Genomic DNA, 20,536 nt, shown 5'->3' with positions numbered 1-20,536 from the left:
AATGAGACAAGATTAATTAGCAACCTAATAGTTTAAAGGGAGGCAATGATCTAGTGGTATTCTTGCTAGAACTGTTAATCCAACAACCCAGATAATGCTCTGGGGACCCAGGTTCAAATGCCACCAAGGCAGATGGTAGAACTTGAATTTCATTTTAAAAACTGGATCCAAAATGTCTAACGATGCCGTGAATCCATCGTCAATTGTTCGAAAAACCCATCTGGTTCTGTCTTTTACAGAAGGAAACTGCCATCATTATCTGGTCTGGCCTACATGTGACTCCAGACCCACAGCAATTTGGGTGACTCTTAACCACCCTCTGGGCAATAAATGCCCCTGATACTCTCATCCTATACCAGATAAAGAAAACAGTAAAAGGGTTCTATGTGTTGAATGATCAAAAGATGCTATATTCAGTTTGAAGATGAGAAATTTAGATGACAAAATTAAATAAAGGCAATTGCTTGAATATGTAAAAATGAGAGCAAAACACAGAAAGAAAAGGAAAGGGAGCAAGAGGTGAGGGAGTGCCGTGGGCATGTGTGTGAAGAGTACAGGCAAGCATGAGTACAGAAAATTAAAAATTTAAAGTAAAGAACTTTTGCTACAATTGTACAAGCATTGGTGAGACCACCCTTAGTGTATGGTGTACTCTGGTCTCCTTACTTGAAGGTATACTTATGTCAAAAATCAGTTCAGCAAAAATTAAGAGCCTGATTCATGGCATCAGGGGTTTGCTGTAAACGGAAAGATTGAGCAGTTAGGTCAATACTCATTGCAGTCCAGATGAATGATAGGTGATCTTATTGAAATACAAGTTGCAATAGGGTTTGACGGGAGACGTTGAGAAGACGTTTCCTCAAGAAATCGAGAACCAGGGAGCAGAAACATTTCCATTTAAGCCAGAGATGAGGAACATCATCTGAGGATTGTTAGTCTGTGGAAATTTCTTCCCAGACAAGGTGGATGCTAGATCATTCAATATATTCAAAGCTGAGTTAGACAGATGTTTGATTGACAAGAGAGTCAAGGATTATGGGGCTAGTTAAGGCCACAACCAGCTAATTGTAAAGAATAGTCGAGGTTTGATCAGCCAAATGGTTTACATCTGCTTCTTTTTTTAAATGGAGAAAGTGAGGTCTGCAGATGCTGGAGATCAAAGTTGAAACTTTATTGCTGGAACAGCACAGCAGGTCAGGCAGCATCCAGGGAACAGGAGATTCGACGTTTCGGGCACAGGCCCTTCTTCAGGAATGAGCAGAGAGTGTTCAGCAGGAGAAGATAAAAGGTAGGGAGGAGGGACTTGGAGAAGGGGCGTTGGAAATGTGATAGGTGGAAAGAGGTCAAGGTGAGGGTGATAGGTCGGAGTAGGATGGAGGCAGAGAGGTCAAGAAGAAGACTGCAGGTCAGGAAGGCGGTGCCGGGCTGGAGGGATTCGGCTGAGACAAGGTGGGGGGAGGGGGGATGAAGAAACTGGTGAAGTCCAAGTTCATCCCCTGTGGTTGGAGTGTTCCCAGTCAGAAGATAAGACGCTCCTCCTCCGACCGTCGCATTGTTGTGGTTTGGCGGTGGATGAGTCCCCCCCGAACGTACAACACAGAAGGCCTCCTTCTTCAAGGACCGCAATTTCCCCCCCGACGTGGTCGACGGTGCCCTCCACCGCATCTCCTCCACTTCCCGCTCCTCCGCCCTTGAGCCCCGCCCCTCCAACCGCCACCAGGACAGAACCCCACTGGTCCTCACCTACCACCCCACCAATCTCCATGTACAGCGCATCATCCGCCGTCACTTCCGCCACCTCCAAACAGACCCCAGCACCAAGGATATATTTCCCTCCCCTCCCCTATCAGCTTTCCGTAGAGACCACTCCCTCCGCGACTCCCTTGTCAGATCCACACCCCCCACCGACCCAACCTCCACTCCCGGCACCTTCCCTTGCAACCGCAGGAGGTGCAACACTTGCGCCCACACCTCCCCCCTCACTTCTCTCCAAGGCCCCAAAGGAAACTTCCATATCCGCCACAGATTCACCTGCACCTCCACCCACATCATCTACTGCATCCGCTGCAGCCGGTGTGGCCTCCTCTATATTGGGGAGACAGGCCGCCTACTTGCGGAGCGATTCAGAGAGCACCTCTGGGCCACCCGGACGAACCAACCCAACCACCCTGTAGCACAGCATTTCAACTCCCCCTCCCACTCCACCGAGGATATGCAGGTCATTGGACTCATCCACCGCCAAACCACAACAACCCGACGGTCGGAGGAGGAGCGTCTTATCTTCCGACTGGGAACTCTCCAACCACAGGGGATGAACTTGGACTTCACCAGTTTCTTCATCCCCCCTCCCCCCACCTTGTCTCAGCCGAATCCCTCCAGCCCGGCACCGCCTTCCTGACCTGCAGTCTTCTTCTTGAACTCTCCGCCTCCATCCTACTCCGACCTATCACCCTCACCTTGACCTCTTTCCACCTATCACATTTCCAACGCCCCTCCTCCAAGTCCCTCCTCCCTACCTTTTATCTTCTCCTGCTGAACACACTCTGCTCATTCCTGAAGAAGGGCCTGTGCCCGAAACGTCGAATCTCCTGTTCCCTGGATGCTGCCTGACCTGCTGTGCTGTTCCAGCAATAAAGTTTCATCTTTTTTTTAATGACCTTATATGAAACTTTATGCTAGTTGTGATACCAGAAGCAGAGTATTGAGAATTTTTAATGCAAAAAGGTTACTCTAACATATAAATGGATTTTAGCAAGTGTGGGAATAAGGGGAAGGAGACTACTGTGAAGATCAAGCAAGCAGTTTCAGTGAGATGGAGGTCAAGTTTGTTGTAATTAACAACAAAATGGTTACACATCCAGCAATTAACTGGACTTGCAGTCAGGAAAGGCACAAAATCTGTGACAAATTCTCATTCAGCTGACATCAATCTCAAATTTTTCAACTTAACAGATTTAAGTTTGTTTGTTTGTTTCGCATTTCTTGGCAATCTCTTCCTTGGAGAGTGCTGCAGAGAGTTAGAAGAATGCACACGCTAGTTAACAATTTTAGCCTATGAGAGATGTAATCGTTTGGATGAGATGTTAAATTGTGGCCCAACTGCCCACTTGGGAAAATATAAAAGAACCTACTGCACTCAAAGAGCAGCAGGAGAGTTATCCCTGGTGTCCCCCTCAGTATTTATCCCTCATGACAAGAAATAGATCAACTGTTTCTTCACCACATTACTGTTTGTGGAGGTTTGCTTTTTACATAATTATCACATTTCCTTTGTTAAAACAGGGAGTATACAGTCAGTGCAAATTTTTTTGATGCAAAGTGCTGAGACACTCAGTGGTTGTGAAAAATAGGATATTAATGCAAGTCGTAGGCAAAGTTGAGACTTACACATGATTATATCAAATAGCTTGTCCAGCAGTGCAAAAATGGACTCAGTGAAGGAAAATAGGTGGTAGAATCTTTACATTGACGGAAATTCTGTAATATTGTCAGCACATAAATGGGATAGACATAGATAAATGATACAAAGAAGCAAATGCAGGAGATAAGGTGAATTAAGTATGCAACCTTAGAATACTGGAACTTACTGTGTGAGCAAAAGATGAGAAGCAATTATGAAGGTCCAAACCTACAACAGTATAGTCAGGAGTAGAATCAATTTAAGAGGGACAGTATTCATGGATGACAGTTTTGAAGGCAAGAGCCTGAGAAATACATGCAATTTACAACTGATGAAATGAAATAATTGAGAAACGAGAAATTGAGTGGCAGGCAACAAAGTGCAAGAGGTTGATATCAAAAGACAGGAGTTTTGTAGGGGGAAATGATTGAAGAGTAAAGGTGATAGGGGGTTGAGCTTTTTGGTAAGGACCAGCACCTAATGCAAGACTGAAAGGTTGAAACCAACTCCACAAGTGGTTTGCATTTAATCTTCCCTTATTCCATAAGAATAAGTGCTTACACCATCTCTTAAAAAGATGTCTATACCCCAAATACCTGAAGCCTATGCCCTGGTTCCCTATATCAAGCATTTGATCCAACTGCCTTGATACTACTGTTGCACAGAACAAGCTTGAGTTTATAGAAGACCTTTCATGTTTTCTGGATGGCTCGCATTATTTCCCAGTCAATTGAGGGATGCTTGCTGGTACAACGAAAGAGAATACAGGGGTCAAATTGGAGATTTTTTTGGTGCAAGTGCAGTAAAAACAAAGAATAATCAATCCATTTTCATTATGTTGATTGGAAGCTTAAAGCTGTGTAAAAGATCAGATGAAGCCACTGTAACTTCTTCTCTGAAATATGTCATCTCAAACAATGGTACATCATTGGTGCAGCACTGAAATATGAAACATTAACCCAGATTCAGAACCCACAACTTCCTGTCTCAGAGATGAGAATTACCAAGCCAAGACACACTCATTCACTCTCACCTATCAAGTTAGGAGTCTGTGGTTTTGACACAACAGTTTAGTAAAATATCAGCATATCAATTTTACTTTACAAGTGAAACAAATTAATAGACTGAAAATTATGATGTGTGATAAAACATTTTGCAAAGTTGAGAAGATGTTCTTGAGCATTTCCGCTATAAGATTGGAGATAACAGCAAAACTAGTGCTTGAATGTGACAGAAGTGAAAGATTGAAATCATCTTGGAAGTGTAATTTCCTCTGCTCCACTGAAGTGCAAGACACAAATGCACACTGACCAGATTAGATACAGGATTTCTAATTAGGAACATAGGAACAGGAGTGGACTTTCAGCCCTGAATGTACTCTACCAGGTAACTAGATCATGGATGATCTTCTACTACTAGAAATCTTTCACTTGACCATGTCCAAGCCTCCGTGACATTGGAGGTTGAGAATTCCAAAGATTCACCACACTAAATAAAAAAATTCCTCAGAGTCCAAAGTGGCCCATTCTTTAATCTGAGACAGAAAAACTGGCACATGCTGGAATTCAAGGAGACTGGAAGAATACAACAAGCTAGACAGCATCAAGAAGTGCAGAAGTCAACATTTCGACAGACCTGAAGGGTTACACCCGAAACGTTGACTTCTCCACCTCCTGCAGCTGCCTGCCTTGATGTATCCTTCCAGCCTCCTGCTTGTCTGAGACACAGTCTCCCTTGATACTAGAACTACAACTAGGAGGATTATCCTTCAAATGTTTACCCTGTTAACCCCAGTAAGTTTTTTTGCATCGCAATTAGATCACCTCTCATTTGTCAAGCCTCTACAGAAGTGTGCCCCGGTCTCCTCAATTATTAGGAAAGGCGATGGCCTAATGGTATTGCCTGACTATTAATCCAGCAACCCAGATAATGCTTTGGGGACCTGTGATGACAGATAATGGAATTTGTAATCAATAAAATTTGGAATTAAGAGTTGAAAGATGAACATGAAAGTGTTCTAGATTACCAGAAAAACTAGTTCGATAATGCCCTTTAAATAGGCAATAGAGTAGACAATAGACATTAGGCGCAGGAGTTGGCCATTTGGCCCTTCGAGCCAGCACCACCATTCATTATGATCATAAAGGAGAAAATCTGACACCTGTTGGTCAGACCAGGAGGGGGCAGCAATATGGTTGACTCCTACCTGCCCTCTAGGCAATTATGGATGGGCAATAAATGTTGATCTAACTAGCGACACCTCATATCCCATGAATGAATAAAAAAAAACTCTCCTCATTGTACAATCACGTTATATCAGAAAAGTCTGGCAAGCCTTTGTTTCACTCCTCCTATGGTAAATTCAATCCTTTCTTGGGTCCAAATACATACACTTTTCAATCTCTCTTCATTTAATTTCTTTCAGGACCAAAAAAAGGTGATAATAGCATATCTTTCTACATTACATCTGTCATGTTCAGTTCTGCTCTCCAATTAGCTAATTATTTCCTTAATCACTTCTTTTAATTAATGCTGTTATTCACCATCATTCAAAATATTCTACTTTAAACTTTAGAAATGCAATGAACTTTAGCACTTAAAATTAAAGCAATAGACTCATTAGCTTCTCTTCTGTAAGAGGTAGTCATTTAAGGAGTGTTTCACTTCAATTTTAGTCTTTAACATCTTTATTTTAATTAGTTGCTGACAGACATTAACTCATTTGGGTTTTCTTCTGATGTCACAATGTTATACCACCCCCTCTCCATCTACCAGTGAAGACCTATCATTACAAAACATGGCTTGTTTATACAAGTTAAAAGGGAGTTATTACTTGCTGGTTATAAACTGAACACGCACATGCTCAAAGCCTGTAAATTCTTCCAACACCCACACCATTCCCCAAGGGAGAAGTGTCATTGTACACAAAACTAAAATAAGACTACTAACAAAGCATATGTCAAATTTTGAAGAACTTCAGAGATTGAAAAAATACATTATATCTATAAGATCTATACCTCTCCAACTATAATTCTCTTCTGTTTAGGGTGTAGGTTTGCTCGCTGAGCTGTAGGTTTGATATCCAGACGTTTCATTACCTGGCTAGGTAACCTCATCAGTGGCGACTTCCAAGTGAAGCGAAGCAGTTGTCTCCTGCTTTCTATTTATATCTTTCTCCTGGATGGGGTTCCTGGGGTTTGTGGTGATGTCATTTCCTGTTCGTTTTCTGGAGGGGCTGATAGATGGTATCTGATCGGTGTGTTTGTTTATGGCATTGTGGTTGGAGTGCCAGGCCTCTAGGAATTCTCTGGCATGTCTTTGCTTAGCCTGTCCCAGGATAGATGTGTTGTCCCAGTCGAAATGGTGGTTTTTTTCATCCGTGTGTAGGGCCACGAGGGAGAGAGGATCGTGTCTTTTTGTGGCTAGCTTGTGTTCGTGTATCCTGGTGGCTACCTTTCTTCCTGTTTGTCCTACGTAATGTTTGTGGTAGTCCTTGCAAGGAATTTTGTAGACGACGTTGGTTTTGTCCATGGGTTGTACAGGGTCTTTTAAGTTTGTTAGTTTTTGTTTGAGAGTGTTGGTGGGTTTGTGTGCTACTAGGATTCCAAGGGGTCTTAGTAGTCTGGCTGTCATTTCTGAAACTTCTTTGATGTATGGTAAGGTGGTTAGGGTTTCTGGCTGTGTTTGGTCTGCTTGTCGTGGTTTGTTCTTGAGGAACCTGCGGACTGTATTTTTTGAGGATCCGTTCTTCTTGAATATGTTGCATAGGTGGTTCTCCTCTGTTTCCCAAAGTTCGTCTGTGCTGCAGTGTGTGGTGGCTCGTTGGAATAGTGTTCTGATACAGTTTCGTTTGTGTGTGTTGGGATGGTTGCTGGTGTAGTTAAGTATTTGGTCAGTGTTTGTCGGTTTTCTGCATAAGATGGTTTGTAGTTCTCCGTTGTCCTTTCTTCCAACTGTGACATCCAGGAATGCGAGTTTGTTGTCGGTTTCTTCCTCCTTGGTGAACTTTATGCCTGTGAGGGTGTTGTTGATGTTGTTAAATGTCTCTATCTTGTTTTGTTTTGTGATGACAAAGATGTCATCTACGTAGCAGACCCAGATGTTTGGTTTGATGGTTGGTAGGGCTGTTTGTTCTAGTCTTTGCATTATCGCTTCTGCTATGAATCCTGATAGCGGAGATCCCATGGGTGTGCCGTTGGTTTGTTTGTAGATTATGTTGTTGAAGGTGAAGTGTGTGGTGAGGCACAGGTCCACTAGCGTCATGATGTTTCCGTTGCTAATGTGATTGATTGGGGTGTGTGAGATGGTCTCTTCTAAAAGTGGGGTAAGTGTTTCCTTTGCCAGGTCGATTAGATGGAGGTGAACGTTACATCGCTGTTATGTCGAATAAGATCATTGTTTCGTCTTCCTCTATTTTGGTGTTTTTGATGCTTTTTAGGAATTCCTGGGTGGAGTGGATGGAGTGCTGTGACTCTTCTACTAGGTATTTCAGTCTTGCGTGTAGTTCTTCGGCCAGTCTGTAAGTTGGTGTTCGGGTAGTGAGACAGTTGAAAGAAAGGACAATGGAGAACTACAAACCTGCGTATACAGAAAACCGACAAACACTGACCAAATACATAACTACACCAGCAACCATCCCAACACACACAAACGAAGCTGTATCAGAACACTATTCCAATGAGCCACCACACACTGCAGCACAGACGAACTTTGGAAAACAGAGAAGAACCACCTATATAACATATTCAAGAAGAACGGATCCTCAAAAAAATACATTCCGCAGGTTCCGCAAGAACAAACCACGACAAGCAGACCAAACACATCCAGAAACCCTAACCACCTTACCATACATCAAAGAAGTTTCAGAAATAACAGCCAGACTACTAAGACCCCTCGGAATCCTAGTAGCACACAAACCCACCAACACTCTCAAACAAGACTAAAACTTAAAAGACCTAGTACAACCCATGGACAAAATCAACGTCATCTACAAAATTCCTTGCAAGGACTGCCACAAACACTACCTAGGATGAACAGGAAGAAAGTTAGTCACCAGGATACATGAACACCAGCTAGCCACAAAAAGACACGACCCTCTCTCCCTCGTAGCCCTACACACGGATGAAAAAACCCACCATTTCAACTGGGACAACGCATCTATTCTGGGGCAGGCTAAGCAAAGACATGCCAGAGAATTCTTAGAGGCCTGGCACTCCAACCACAACGCCATAAACTAACACACAGATCTAGATACCATCCATCAACTCTTCAGAAAACGAACAGGAAATGACATCACCACAAACAGCAGGAACCTCATCCAGGACAAACATATAAATAGAAAGCAGGAGAAACTGCTTCGCTTCACTTGGAAGTCGCCACTGATGAGGTTACCTAGCCAGGTAATGAAACGTCTGGATATCAAACCTACAGCTCAGCGAGCAAATCTCCACCCTAAACCTCAACCTGAGCTACAAACCTTGCAAAAATTCTCTTCGATGTCAGATTCTGTTTTTTAACTTCTCTCATTCCTGCTGTTTTAATTATAAAAACTGCTCAGTAGTGGTCTTTGTCATTGTTTCTTTATTTCTTTTAAGATTCATTAATGTCAGTCCAAATGTCATATCTCAATATCTCTAATGTCTAAGTAAATTACTGGCATTCTAGTAGAATATTTGAGAGATTAAATAAGCCAGAAAGATTCTGCTACATGGGCTACAATGGGGTTGAAGCCCATGTTAAGAGGACTACAGAAGAAGCAAAGCCTGCAATGTTGAGACAGCCATGAAATTAAAAAAAAAGGCAAGGTCCTAAGAAATCACAGGAGTTGATTGCAAGCCTTCTGTGTTTGCACAGCTGTTTTGAATGTCTAGTTAGGGGGGAAAAGGAAGTCAACCTTTAGGAGGAACTGCGAGAGTTGCAGACCATAAGAACATGAAGTGGAAGGGATAGATCTAGCTACTACACCAAGAGACAATGTAGAATATTAGGATCCGAGGCCAGACCAGCAAATCTATTATTATTGTAATCCCAAATGGGACAAGTTTGTTCAGGAACAGTTAGCTATACATAAAAATACACTAGACTGAAAGCAAGATCCAGGGTACTTACGAGGAAAATAAAGCCACAAACAAATCAAGAATTACTGTACAAACTAGAATATCATCTGCAATAAAAGATAAACTGACACCCATATTTAACATGGCAAACATGGATAATAAACAGTGTACAGCACATAAATAGCAAAAGACAGATCAGAAGGAGGATTTCTTCAGTCCCAAATTGTAATGACACAGTAGGTCATTCAATCTCACTGAGCTTCACAAGGGATTACAATGCTTTACTTGCACCAATCTGGCCTTGGAACTCCCTCTCAACTGTCCCTCCATCATGGACAACCACTGACCTCTCTTGCTCTAGTCAAATCACCCTCTTATTCTGGGCCCACATTCCCCTGGACTTCAAAACCCACAGGACTTCTTTGACCACAGAATTCATTAATGATTAGTTTCACCAAATTAGATATTTCTTGAGAAAGCTAGGTTGACATCAGTTTGCCGCAGAAGTATCTGGATGGCCTTGCGTATGAATTGCAGAAAATGATCAGCAGGTAGCACAGATGATAAGTCAATGTCATTTTGGCATTTATTACTAAAGGAATGAAGTATAAAAGTAGGAAATGTTGCTACACCTGTACAAGGCATTTGTGAGACTGTCCCTGCAATACGTTGAAGGGTCAAAGGGAGCAGGCAGAAAAGGGGAGTTCCGGCTGAGATGAGATCAGCCGTGATCGTTGTAAGAGGCAGCGTATGGTCAAGGGGCTGAACAGCCTACTCCTGCACTTAGTTATTTCTTGCTTCAACTATGCATGTGATTTAAGAGCATGCCTCCTTTACATATCCGAGCATAGACGTGTGGCAATTTAGGTTGTATCAAACTGTGCAGTTGGCACACACAAGACTTTACAGATTGCTTTCTGGCTGTGCAGCTTTGAACAACGCTTCCAGTTTTTTTCCCCATTGTGACCTGATTCAGGTGCATTAAAATTGCAATGAGCCCAGACCTGTGAGAAAAAGTGGGTGCTGAGACACCTGTGTCAGTTGGAGTGGTGGGAAGGTTAGAAAAAGAGGAGTAAGAAACCCACAACAGGGTGGCAGGAGGCTAAAAAGGGCAATGCAAAAAGCACCTTCATTTCCACAGGTTTATCCAAGAAAGCAACCAAGCGTCGAGTATCAGATGGTTAGGAAACACCCACTATTCAAAAAAATGCACTGATTTTAAAAAGGGACTACATAACTACAAGGGGTTAACCAGAACTCTAAGATAGTTATTGATGACTTGAAACTTGTGATCCCAGGCTACAGGATCGCCACCTACAGTTTGCAATGGTCTGGCTTGGAGAGAGCATTATTGGACGTGCTCATTTAAACAGGACAAAATTCAAGCTTTGAACTGAATGATTTCAAAAGTCTCAACCTTCTAGCAGTGGGATTTAGTTCAGTGCACCTGTGGTGACTCTGAAATGTTAGCCAGAGTTCAATTCCTCTGCTGTTCACCAGGATTTACTGAATTTGTTCTTGATTAAAAAATGTATTCGCTTCTCTTTTGAAAGCTATTATATATTCCAATTTAGCATTAACTTGCCTGTATATTCTACCTTTAACATAGGCAAATATCACAAGACTCTTCAGAGGAGTGTGATCAAAAAAATGTCACTGAACCACAAGAGGGGAGAGATATTGGTACAGACACTTTCACCAATAAGGTTTTGTAAACCATAATGCCATTGATTTTTAAGTCCAAATTCCTTCTTTAACCTCTGGGGATCATCTGACATTCATGCACTCTAGTCACTGACTTACGGATCAGTGCTACATAGCTCAACAAAACCCTAGAGTGTGAATCCATTCCTCAAAATTATAATGCAAGCAGAAATTCCGAAACCATTTTTGTAAGTGAATGCTACAACTTGAAGGAAGGATCTTTGTGGAAATAGATACTTTCTAATCAACCTTTCGAGAGAGGTTATTACATATCTTTGAATCTCGACCTCCTGTCTGAGAAGTAGGGATATTAGCACTGCATCACAAGAGTCCCCTTTATGGACAAACTGAAGAAATATTAAAAAGCCTTAGTTATACAAACTTATCTTTCAAAGTAACAGTGTCATCAACACCTCACCAATTCAAAATTGGCCCAAATTACCTTATTTAGTCAGAACAGCATTTTACTGTAATGCTACTTCCTGGTGGCAGTTTGCAAAGTGATAACCTTGTGGGAGGGTAATGGAATTTCAAAGGAGACTTGCAGCAACACAAACATATTCATGAAAAACCTACATTACTTTACTACAATTCACAAAATATAATGAATACATAAACCGATAACGCACAGACTAAATAGTAACAGATCGTCTCTCTTCTGGAATAAAAGCAAATGACTAAACATCTAATTTGCTGCAATAAATATTAAATTAGGCCCAAGAGAATGTGGATTGCACAACACTTCAGTTAGTGTTTAAACTACAATATTTAATTTCAACACAAGTGGGAATGCAATACAAAGTCAAATTTGACTATCAAGGAAATGAAACTTCTATCACAAAATGCATAACATGATCAAACCACCTCCTGAGGGATACAATGTTGGTATCACAATACAAAATCGGCAAATATATTGGCATTGAATCTGAATTTTTTTGTCTTACACTCAGAAAAATCTAGTCGTTCAGTTATTTCTCTTCTTACTTCGTGTTTTTTTTTACCAGTGGCCGGGTAGGCCACTCAAAATGGCAGAGTTAGGAAAAACCAGCTCATAAATAATGCATGCTGGGAAATCGAACCAAGTAATGGCCAAAAATATCTGTGCTACAAACTCAAATAAACAAGCTACAGACTCCGACAGACTGCAGCTGAAGACAACACAATACACAATTGACGCAGCACTTTCCCAGGACATTAGGAAACATTGAGTTGCTTTCCAGAACAAAGGGGTGCTTCACACCTTTATTTGGGAAAGGCTATCTGACCTACATACCCCTAACATCTTCAGGAATGGAGGCCCAAGGACCCACTACCTTCAACACATCAATGCCTGGTTGGGCCAGATCGATCAGGGCAAAAGTTTCCAGGCATAAGAATCAACTCTCACCACCCTCTGGAGTGGTATCTTGAGACTGACAACCGTGAAGAGGAGATGACCCAGGAACCACCAGAAGACAACGACCAGACAATCATTGCCACGTAGATCAAGGCCAAGATCAAATGTGGTAGCATTTGATCAAGGTTAAGCTAAAGAAGGAGATATAGTTAATTCTATTTATAGTGTTAATGGCTAGTTTGTAGTGTATTTGTTATTAGAGCATTCATTGTGCTAAAATAGAGAAAGATAATTTCTTATTACTGTTAAAGTTGATTTGCAGTTCTTTGCTGAATAGAAGGGTCAAAACACACTGTGGCAAGTGCAACACCCCTCTATTCTCTGCTTTTTGTATTACAGGAATGGTGACCAAAGAAATGAAAAAGTATAAAACAAAGATTTGTGGATGCTGCAGATAGTAACAAACAAAAGTAGAAATTGTTGGAGAAGGGCTATGTGACCAATGTCGTGGTTTGAACAGATCAAGCCAAATTTCTAGGATGATCTGACAGTCAGGTAGCTTGAAATAAAAAGCTCCACAATACTCTATTGCCTGGCCTTTACAAGAAAACCATTGATATTGACAGGGTTGTTCTATATCAGTTGTTGTTTTCAGTCACTTTATGAGGTGAAGATCTGATTTAATTAATTGATCAACATACAAGCTCTTCTCCAGTGCTGAGAGATTGTAGGCACATCTCCAACCCTTCACTATAACTCCTAAGTTAATGATGAAAGATGCAGACGTAAAATCACAAAAGGATATGATTAAACAATTAAATAAATGCAGAAAACAAATGTATTCTATACAACTCTCAAACCTGGAAAACTGACTCTAAACACAATATAAAAGGCAAGTCATGATTGTTGCAGAGGACCATGAGGGAGCTCTCCCAGAGAAAAATGACTGGTGTTAGTTTAACTCAAGGTTAATGATGCCTCAGGCAATGGAAGAAGTCAGGGAGGAAAATCATTCATACATGCTGTTTACATCATATTGCATCACAACTTCAGCCAACTGAGTTAACTAATTCAGATCTGGCAGCACCTGTGGATAGAAATTACACTAACTCTGATTTCTCTCTACAGGTGTTGCCATACCGACTGAGTTTTCCAGCAATTTCTGTTCTGATTTCCAGCATCTGCAGTTTTGTATTTTGTTTAGTGACCCCCACAACCAAGCAACCCAGATACATGCATCGGTCAAAACATTTTAATTATCTGGGAATTTTCTAGCTTCCTCTATTGGTTATTTGTAGCCGATCACCTTCATTCTTCACCGACTTAAGTATTCTAGGTCTACAGTTTACAGTTGCTAATTTTTTTCACCTCATTTCGAAGGAATTATATGCTCATTTCTGTACAAAATCTTCGCAAATATAATTTAGAAAGTGAACTTTTTTTTTCACCCAAATGTGTAACTTTTTGTCAAGAGATTTTGGAGTGCAGGTTCATAGCTCCTTGAAAGTAGAGTCGCAGGCGGCATTTGGTGTGTTTTTTTTATTGGTCAGAGTATTGAGTACAGGAGTTGGGAGGTCATGTTGCGGCTGTACATGACATTGGTGAGACCACTGTTGGAATATTGCATGCAATTCTGGTCTCCTTCATATTGGAAAGATGTTGTGAAATTTGAAAGGGCACAGAAAAGATTGACAAAGATGTTGCCAGGGTTGGAGGATTTGAGCTGTAGGGAGATACTGAACAGTTTGGGGCAGTTTTCCCTGCAGTGGCAGAGGCTGAGGGGTGACCTTATAGAGGTTTACAAAATTATGAGGGGCATGGGTAGGGTAAATAAGCAAAGTCTTTTTCCTGGGGTCAGAGAGTCCAGAACTAGAGGGCATAGGTTTAGGGTGAGAGGGGAAACATGTAAGAGAGACCCAAGGGGAAAAGTTTTCACACAGAGGGTAGTCCGTGTATGCAATGAGCTGCCAGAGGAAGTGGTGGAGGCTGGTACAATTGCAACATTTAAGAGGCATTTGGATGGGTATATGAATAGGAAGGGTTTGGAGGGATATGGCTGGGTGCTGGCAGGTGGGACTAGATTGGGTTGGGATATCTGGTCGGCATGGACAAGTTGGACCGAAGGGTCTGTTTCCATGCTGTACATCTCTATGACTCTATGATAAGGAGTTAAAGATGAATGAATCTGGCCATTCCATCTACATAATTTTTCTGCTTAGCTCAAGTCAAAATCAAAAAGTGATTACATCTAGTAGGCCATACCGCATATTTGAATTATTTTAAAATTCCAAAAAATTAGAAAAACTAAGTATAATTTTATGATAAAATACCATATGAATATATATTACAGTTGAGTGGTTGTATACATTAGCATTACAGAATCATACGCATCATATTTTCCATAACTTTCTGGTCAAAGGTATTTATTTTCAGAAGATAAAAATTGAAAGAGTGCTAGGAATGTACAAGCTCGTCAACATAAGGAAATGCAAAACCTGTGAATATTTCTGTTAGTGGTTTATTTTCTAGCACTTCTTCCTTCTTTCCCCAAGATTTCCAGCATTCACAGACCGCGTCTTAATTATTTCTTTAACTATGTTTCTTTAATTTTTTTTTGTCTAATTCATTCTATGTTTTTAAACTTGTACTCCGTTCAACCTATAGTACCTTTTTTCTCCTGTAAAGACAGTTTTGTCTCATTCTATTCTAGACTCTCACATATACAGTAGTTATGTTATACTGCCACCTCGAGGCACTGCATAGTGCTAAATGAACTGGCTTTTTAAGATTCTGGATTAGTGGTGCTGGAAGAGCACAGCAGTTCAGGCAGCATCCGAGGAGCAGGAAAATCTACGTTTCGGGCAAAAGCCCTTCATCAGGAATAAAGGCAGTGAGCCTGAAGGGTAGAGAGATAAGTGATAGGAGGGTGGGGGTGGGGAGAAAGTAGCATAGAGTACAATAGGTGAGTGGGGGAGGGGATGAAGGTGATAGATCGGGGGGAGGGGGTGGGAGAGGGTGGAGTGGATAGGTGGAAAAGAAGATAGGCAGGTAGGACAAGTCATGGGGACAATGGTGAGCTGGGAGGTTGGAACTGGGGTAAGGTGGGGGAAGGGGAAATGAGGAAACTGTTGAAGTCCACATCGATGCCGTGGGGTTGAAGTGTTCCGAGGTGGAAGATGATGCGTTCTTCCTCCAGGCGTCTGGTGGTGAGGGAGCAGCGGTGAAGGAGGCCCAGGACCTCCATGTCCTCAGCAGAGTGGGAGGGAGAGTTGAAATGCTGGGCCACGGGGCGGTGTGGTTGATTGGTGCGGGTGTCCCAGGGATGTTCCCCAAAGCGCTCTGCTCGGAGGCGTCTAGTCTCCCCAATGTAGAGAAGACCGCATTGGGAGCAACGGATACAATAAATGATATTGGTGGATGTGCAGGTAAAACTTTGATGGATGTGGAAGGCTCCTTTAGAGCCTTGGATGGAGGTGAGGGAGGAGGTGTGGGCGCAGGTTTTGCAATTCCTGCAGTGGCAGGGGAAGGTGCCAGGATGGGAGGATGGGTTGAAGGGGGGCGTGGACTTGACCAGGTAGTCACGGAGAGAACGTTCTTTGCGGAAGGCGGAAAGGGGTGGGGAGGGAAATATATCCCTGGTGGTGGGGTCCGTTTGGAGGTGGCGGAAAATTTGGTTTATGCGAAGGTTGGTAGGGTGGAAGGTGAGCACCAGGGGCGTTCTGTCCTTGTTACGGTTGCAGGGATGGGTCTGAGGGCAGAGGTGCAGGATGCGGACGAGATGCATTGGAGGGCATCTTTAACCACGTGGGAAGGGAAATTGCGGTCTCTAAAGAAGGAGGCCATCTGGTGTGTACTGCGGTGGAACTGGTCCTTCTGGGAGCAGATACGGCAGAGGCGGAGGAATTGGGAATGCGGGATGGCATTTTTGCAGGAGGCAGGTGGGAAGAGGTGTAATCCAGGTAGCTGTGGGAGTCGGTGGGTTTGTAAAAAATGTCGGTATCAAATCGGTCGTCATTAATGGAGATGGAGAGGTCCAGGAAGGGGAGGGAGGTGTCAGAGATGGTTCAGTTAAATTTAAAGGTCAGGGTGGAATGTGTTGGTGAAGTTGATGAATTGCTCAAGCTCTTCGCGAGAGCACGAGGTGGCGCCAATGCAGTCATCAATGTAGCGGAGGAAGAGATGGGGAGTGGTGCCAGTGTAATTACAGAAGATCGACAGTTCTACGTAGCCAACAAAGAGACAGGCATAGCTGGGGCCCATACGGGTGCCCATGTCTACCCCTTTGGTCTGGGGGAAGTGGGAGAATTCGAAGGAGAAATTGTTAAGGGCGAGGACCAGTTCGGCCAAATGAATGAGTGTGTCAGTGGAAGGCTACTGTTGGGGATGTCGGGAGAGGAAGAAACGGAGGGCTTGGAGGCCCTGGTCATGGCAGATGGAGGTGTAGAGGGATTGGATATCCATGGTGAAGATGAGGCATTGGGGGCCGGGGAAATGGAAGTCTTGGAGGAGGTGGAGGGCGTGGGTGGTGTCTCGAATGTATATGGGGAGTTCCTGCACCGGGGGGATAGGACAGTGTAGAGGTAGGTAGAAATGAGTTCAGTGGGGCAGGAGCATGCTGAGACAATGGGTCAGCCAGGGTGGTCAGGCTTGTGGATTTTGGGAAGGAGGTAGAAACGGGCAGTGCGGAGTTCCCGGATTGTTACCTGGCTTTTTAAGATTACGTATTCTTTTTGAAGAGGGTGAAGATGAGTAATTGACAGCACAAAGTATTAAAATATTCATCATCCTCACTTTCTTTTTTTTGGGACATGCTATAGGGAGCTACTTCTGTAAAATGACCACTTCATCCCCTCCTTTATCCGAACTAAAAATAAATACCTTTCAGTTTACAATAAGTCTATTTTGATGGAGCACAACTTTTAGCGATTGTCATGGCAATCAGCATCTCTACGTAGAACGATAGAATATTGGTTCTGTAGACACTGCTCTTTTCTTTCCCCTCTACCCACCCATTAAAAAATGACAAGTCTCTACCAAATCCAAAATTATTATAATTTGAGATCCAGCAATTGAGCAAAGTCCAGTATTTCAATCAGACTTATCCTTCATTGTTATTGGGATAAAGTAAAATGCTTTCACCATGTCAGGTGAAGGATTAATTACATTTTATTCACAATGTTAACATATCTGCCATTAAATTTATTTGGCGCCAAAAAGTTTATCAAATACTTTGCATGAAATTCAAATGTATTTAATTATCATTGGAAATGTGTAGAAAGCACCAGAACGTGGAGGAGAAAAAGATAACCAGACAGCAGTATTACAAGCTGAGAAAAAGGACTGTTCAAATCTTGTGAAGGGAATAGCCTTAATAGCTGCACATGCATTGTGGATAGATGGCTTAAATTCCAACTGAATACATTATGAATTCAGACAGGCTGGCAATTTCCTTCACCACCTCGTGCACTGTCTATACAGCACATGTCAGTACACCAGAGCACACTCCACTTCTTTGGATGAGTCCAGCTCCAATTCTCAAGAAGTCCAATAACATTTAAAACAAAGCTGGATCAAAGATGTTTGATTCACACCCTATCGTCCACCTTATACGTAGAGTGTCAGTGACAGCAGTACATAGCACTGCAGTAACTGAAGTGATTCATAAAATCTCAACTCAAGTGGTGCTGAGCATGTCTGGATAATATGACGATGGATAATATTCCCATGTCAGGAGATAGTTAATTAACTAATAGCTTTGTGGGCGGCACGGTGGCACAGTGGTTAGCACTGCTGCCTCACAGCGCCGGAGACCCGGGTTCAATTCCCGCCTCAGGCGACTGACTGTGTGGAGTTTGCACGTTCTCCCCGTGTCTGCGTGGGTTTCCTCCGGGTGCTCCGGTTTCCTCCCACAATCACAAAGATGTGCAGGTCAGGTGAATTGGCCATGCTAAATTGCCTGTAGTGTTAGGTAAGGGGTAAATGTACGGGTATGGGTGAGTTGCGCTTCAGCGGGTCGGTGTGGACTTGTTGGGCCGAAGGGCCTGTTTCCACACTGTAAGTAATCTAATCTAATCTTTCCTACCCTACATCCAAGCAGCTATATTACATACCATATGCTTTTCTTAATAACCACTTCAGTTTTGGCAACAATTGTAGACTCCCTAGTGATGACGTTGCTCACAAAATGCATGTAAGATTGGTAAAAATTCCTTAATCAAGAGCTATGTTGCAAAATGTATGTTGTACTTGTTTTAGAAACATTTGAAACACCTGCAAACTGTATCCAGTATCTTCATCCTGTTTTGATATCCCTCTCCGCTATGTAACATTGTATTTGCAGATTGAAATCTCAGTTTTATTTTGAATATAAAAGTTTGATAGTTTAAAGGAACAGTGTCAGCTCTTTCTGAACTTCTATAAGTTATCATAACACAGCCTTACAAAGGCCCTCAAAGTCACAAGTTACATCCTACGAGACAGCAGTTATGACAAATTATTCCTCCTTACCTGCTTTACCTGCCCATACAGGTAACCACAGAACATAGAAGCGCAACAATCTGAAGCCCATCCATCCTACATGATTCCATTTTCCTCCATATGACTATCCAATGACCATCTGAATGCCCTTAAAGTTGGCGTGTCTACTACTGTTGCAGGCAGTGCATTCCACACCGCTACTACTGAGAAAAGAAACTACTTCTGATATCTGTCTTATATCTATCACCCCTCAATTTAAAGCATGCCCCTCATGCTAGCCATCACCATCTGAGGAAAAAATGCTCTCCCTGTCCACCCTATCTAGCCCTCTGATTATCTTTTATGTCTCAATTAATTCATCTCTCAACATCCTCTCAGCCTTTCCTCACAAGACCCTCCCTCCATACCAGCCAACATCCCACTAAATCTCCTCTGAACCCTTTCCAAAGATTCCACATCCTTCCTATAATGCAGAGACCAGAACTGTACGCAAAAATCCAAGTGCAGCTGCACCATAGTTTTGTGCAGCTACAGTAAGACCTAATGGCTCTGAAACACAATCCCTTTGCCAATAAAAGCTAACACACCGTATGCCTTCTTAATAACCCTATCAACCTGGGTGGTTACTTTCAGGGATCTATGGACATGGACACCTAGATCGCTCTGCTCATCCACACTACCAAGAATCTTACCATTAGCCCAGTACTCTGCATTCCTGTTGCACCTTCCAAAGCAAATCACCTCACACTTTTCTGCATTGAACTCCATTGCCAGCTCTGCAGCTTATCTACATCCCTCTGTAACCTGCAACATCCTTCTGCACTATCCACAACTCCTCCAACCTTAGTGTCAGCCACAAATTTACTAACCCATCCTCCTATGCCCTCACCTAAGTCATTTATAACAATGACAAACAGCAGTGGCCGCAAAACAGATCCTGGTAATACACAACCACTAACTGAACTTTAGGATGAACGTTTCCCATCAACCACTACCCTCTGTCTTCTTTCAGCAAGCCAAATTGCTAAATCACCCTCAATTCCATGCTGCCATATGTTCTGCATTAGCCAACCTTGGGGAACCTTATCAAACGCCTTGCTGAAATCCATATACACCACATCAACCACTTTACCCTCATCCACCTGTTTGGTCACCTTCTCAAAGAACTCAATATGCTTTGTGAGGCACGACCTACCCTTCACAAAACAGTGTTGACTATCCCTCAGCAAATTATTCTTCTGGAGATGATTAAATTCTCTCTCTTATAACCCTTTCCAATATTTTACCCACAACTGAAGGAAGGCTCACTGGTCTATGATTACCAAAGTTGTCTCTCCTCCCCTCCTTGAACAAAGTGACAACATTTGATATCCTTAAGTCTTCTAGCACTCGTCCTATAGATAATGACAACAAAGATCAAAAGCCAAAGACTCTGCAATCTCCTCCCTGGCTTCCCAGAGAATCCTAGGATAAATCCCATCTAGCCCAGGGGACTTATCTGTTTTCACACTTTCCAGAATTACTAACACCTCCTTCTTGTGAATGTCAATCCCGTATAGTCTT

General features: G+C 42.6%; 1 protein-coding gene across 3 annotated transcripts in view; it reads right to left on the bottom strand.

Annotated features, from left to right (window-relative positions):
• Positions 1 to 20,536, bottom strand: part of LOC122555366 (transmembrane protein 50B) — a 78,841-nt gene that overhangs the window by 32,146 nt on the left and 26,159 nt on the right. The window lies entirely within an intron of this gene.

This window comes from Chiloscyllium plagiosum, unplaced genomic scaffold (assembly GCF_037043375.1).
Source record: "Chiloscyllium plagiosum isolate Xiang-an unplaced genomic scaffold, Cpla_swu_hap1 HiC_scaffold_12, whole genome shotgun sequence".
NCBI classification, from domain to species: Eukaryota; Metazoa; Chordata; class Chondrichthyes; order Orectolobiformes; family Hemiscylliidae; genus Chiloscyllium; species Chiloscyllium plagiosum.
This window is presented reverse-complemented; position numbering and strand designations above follow the sequence as displayed.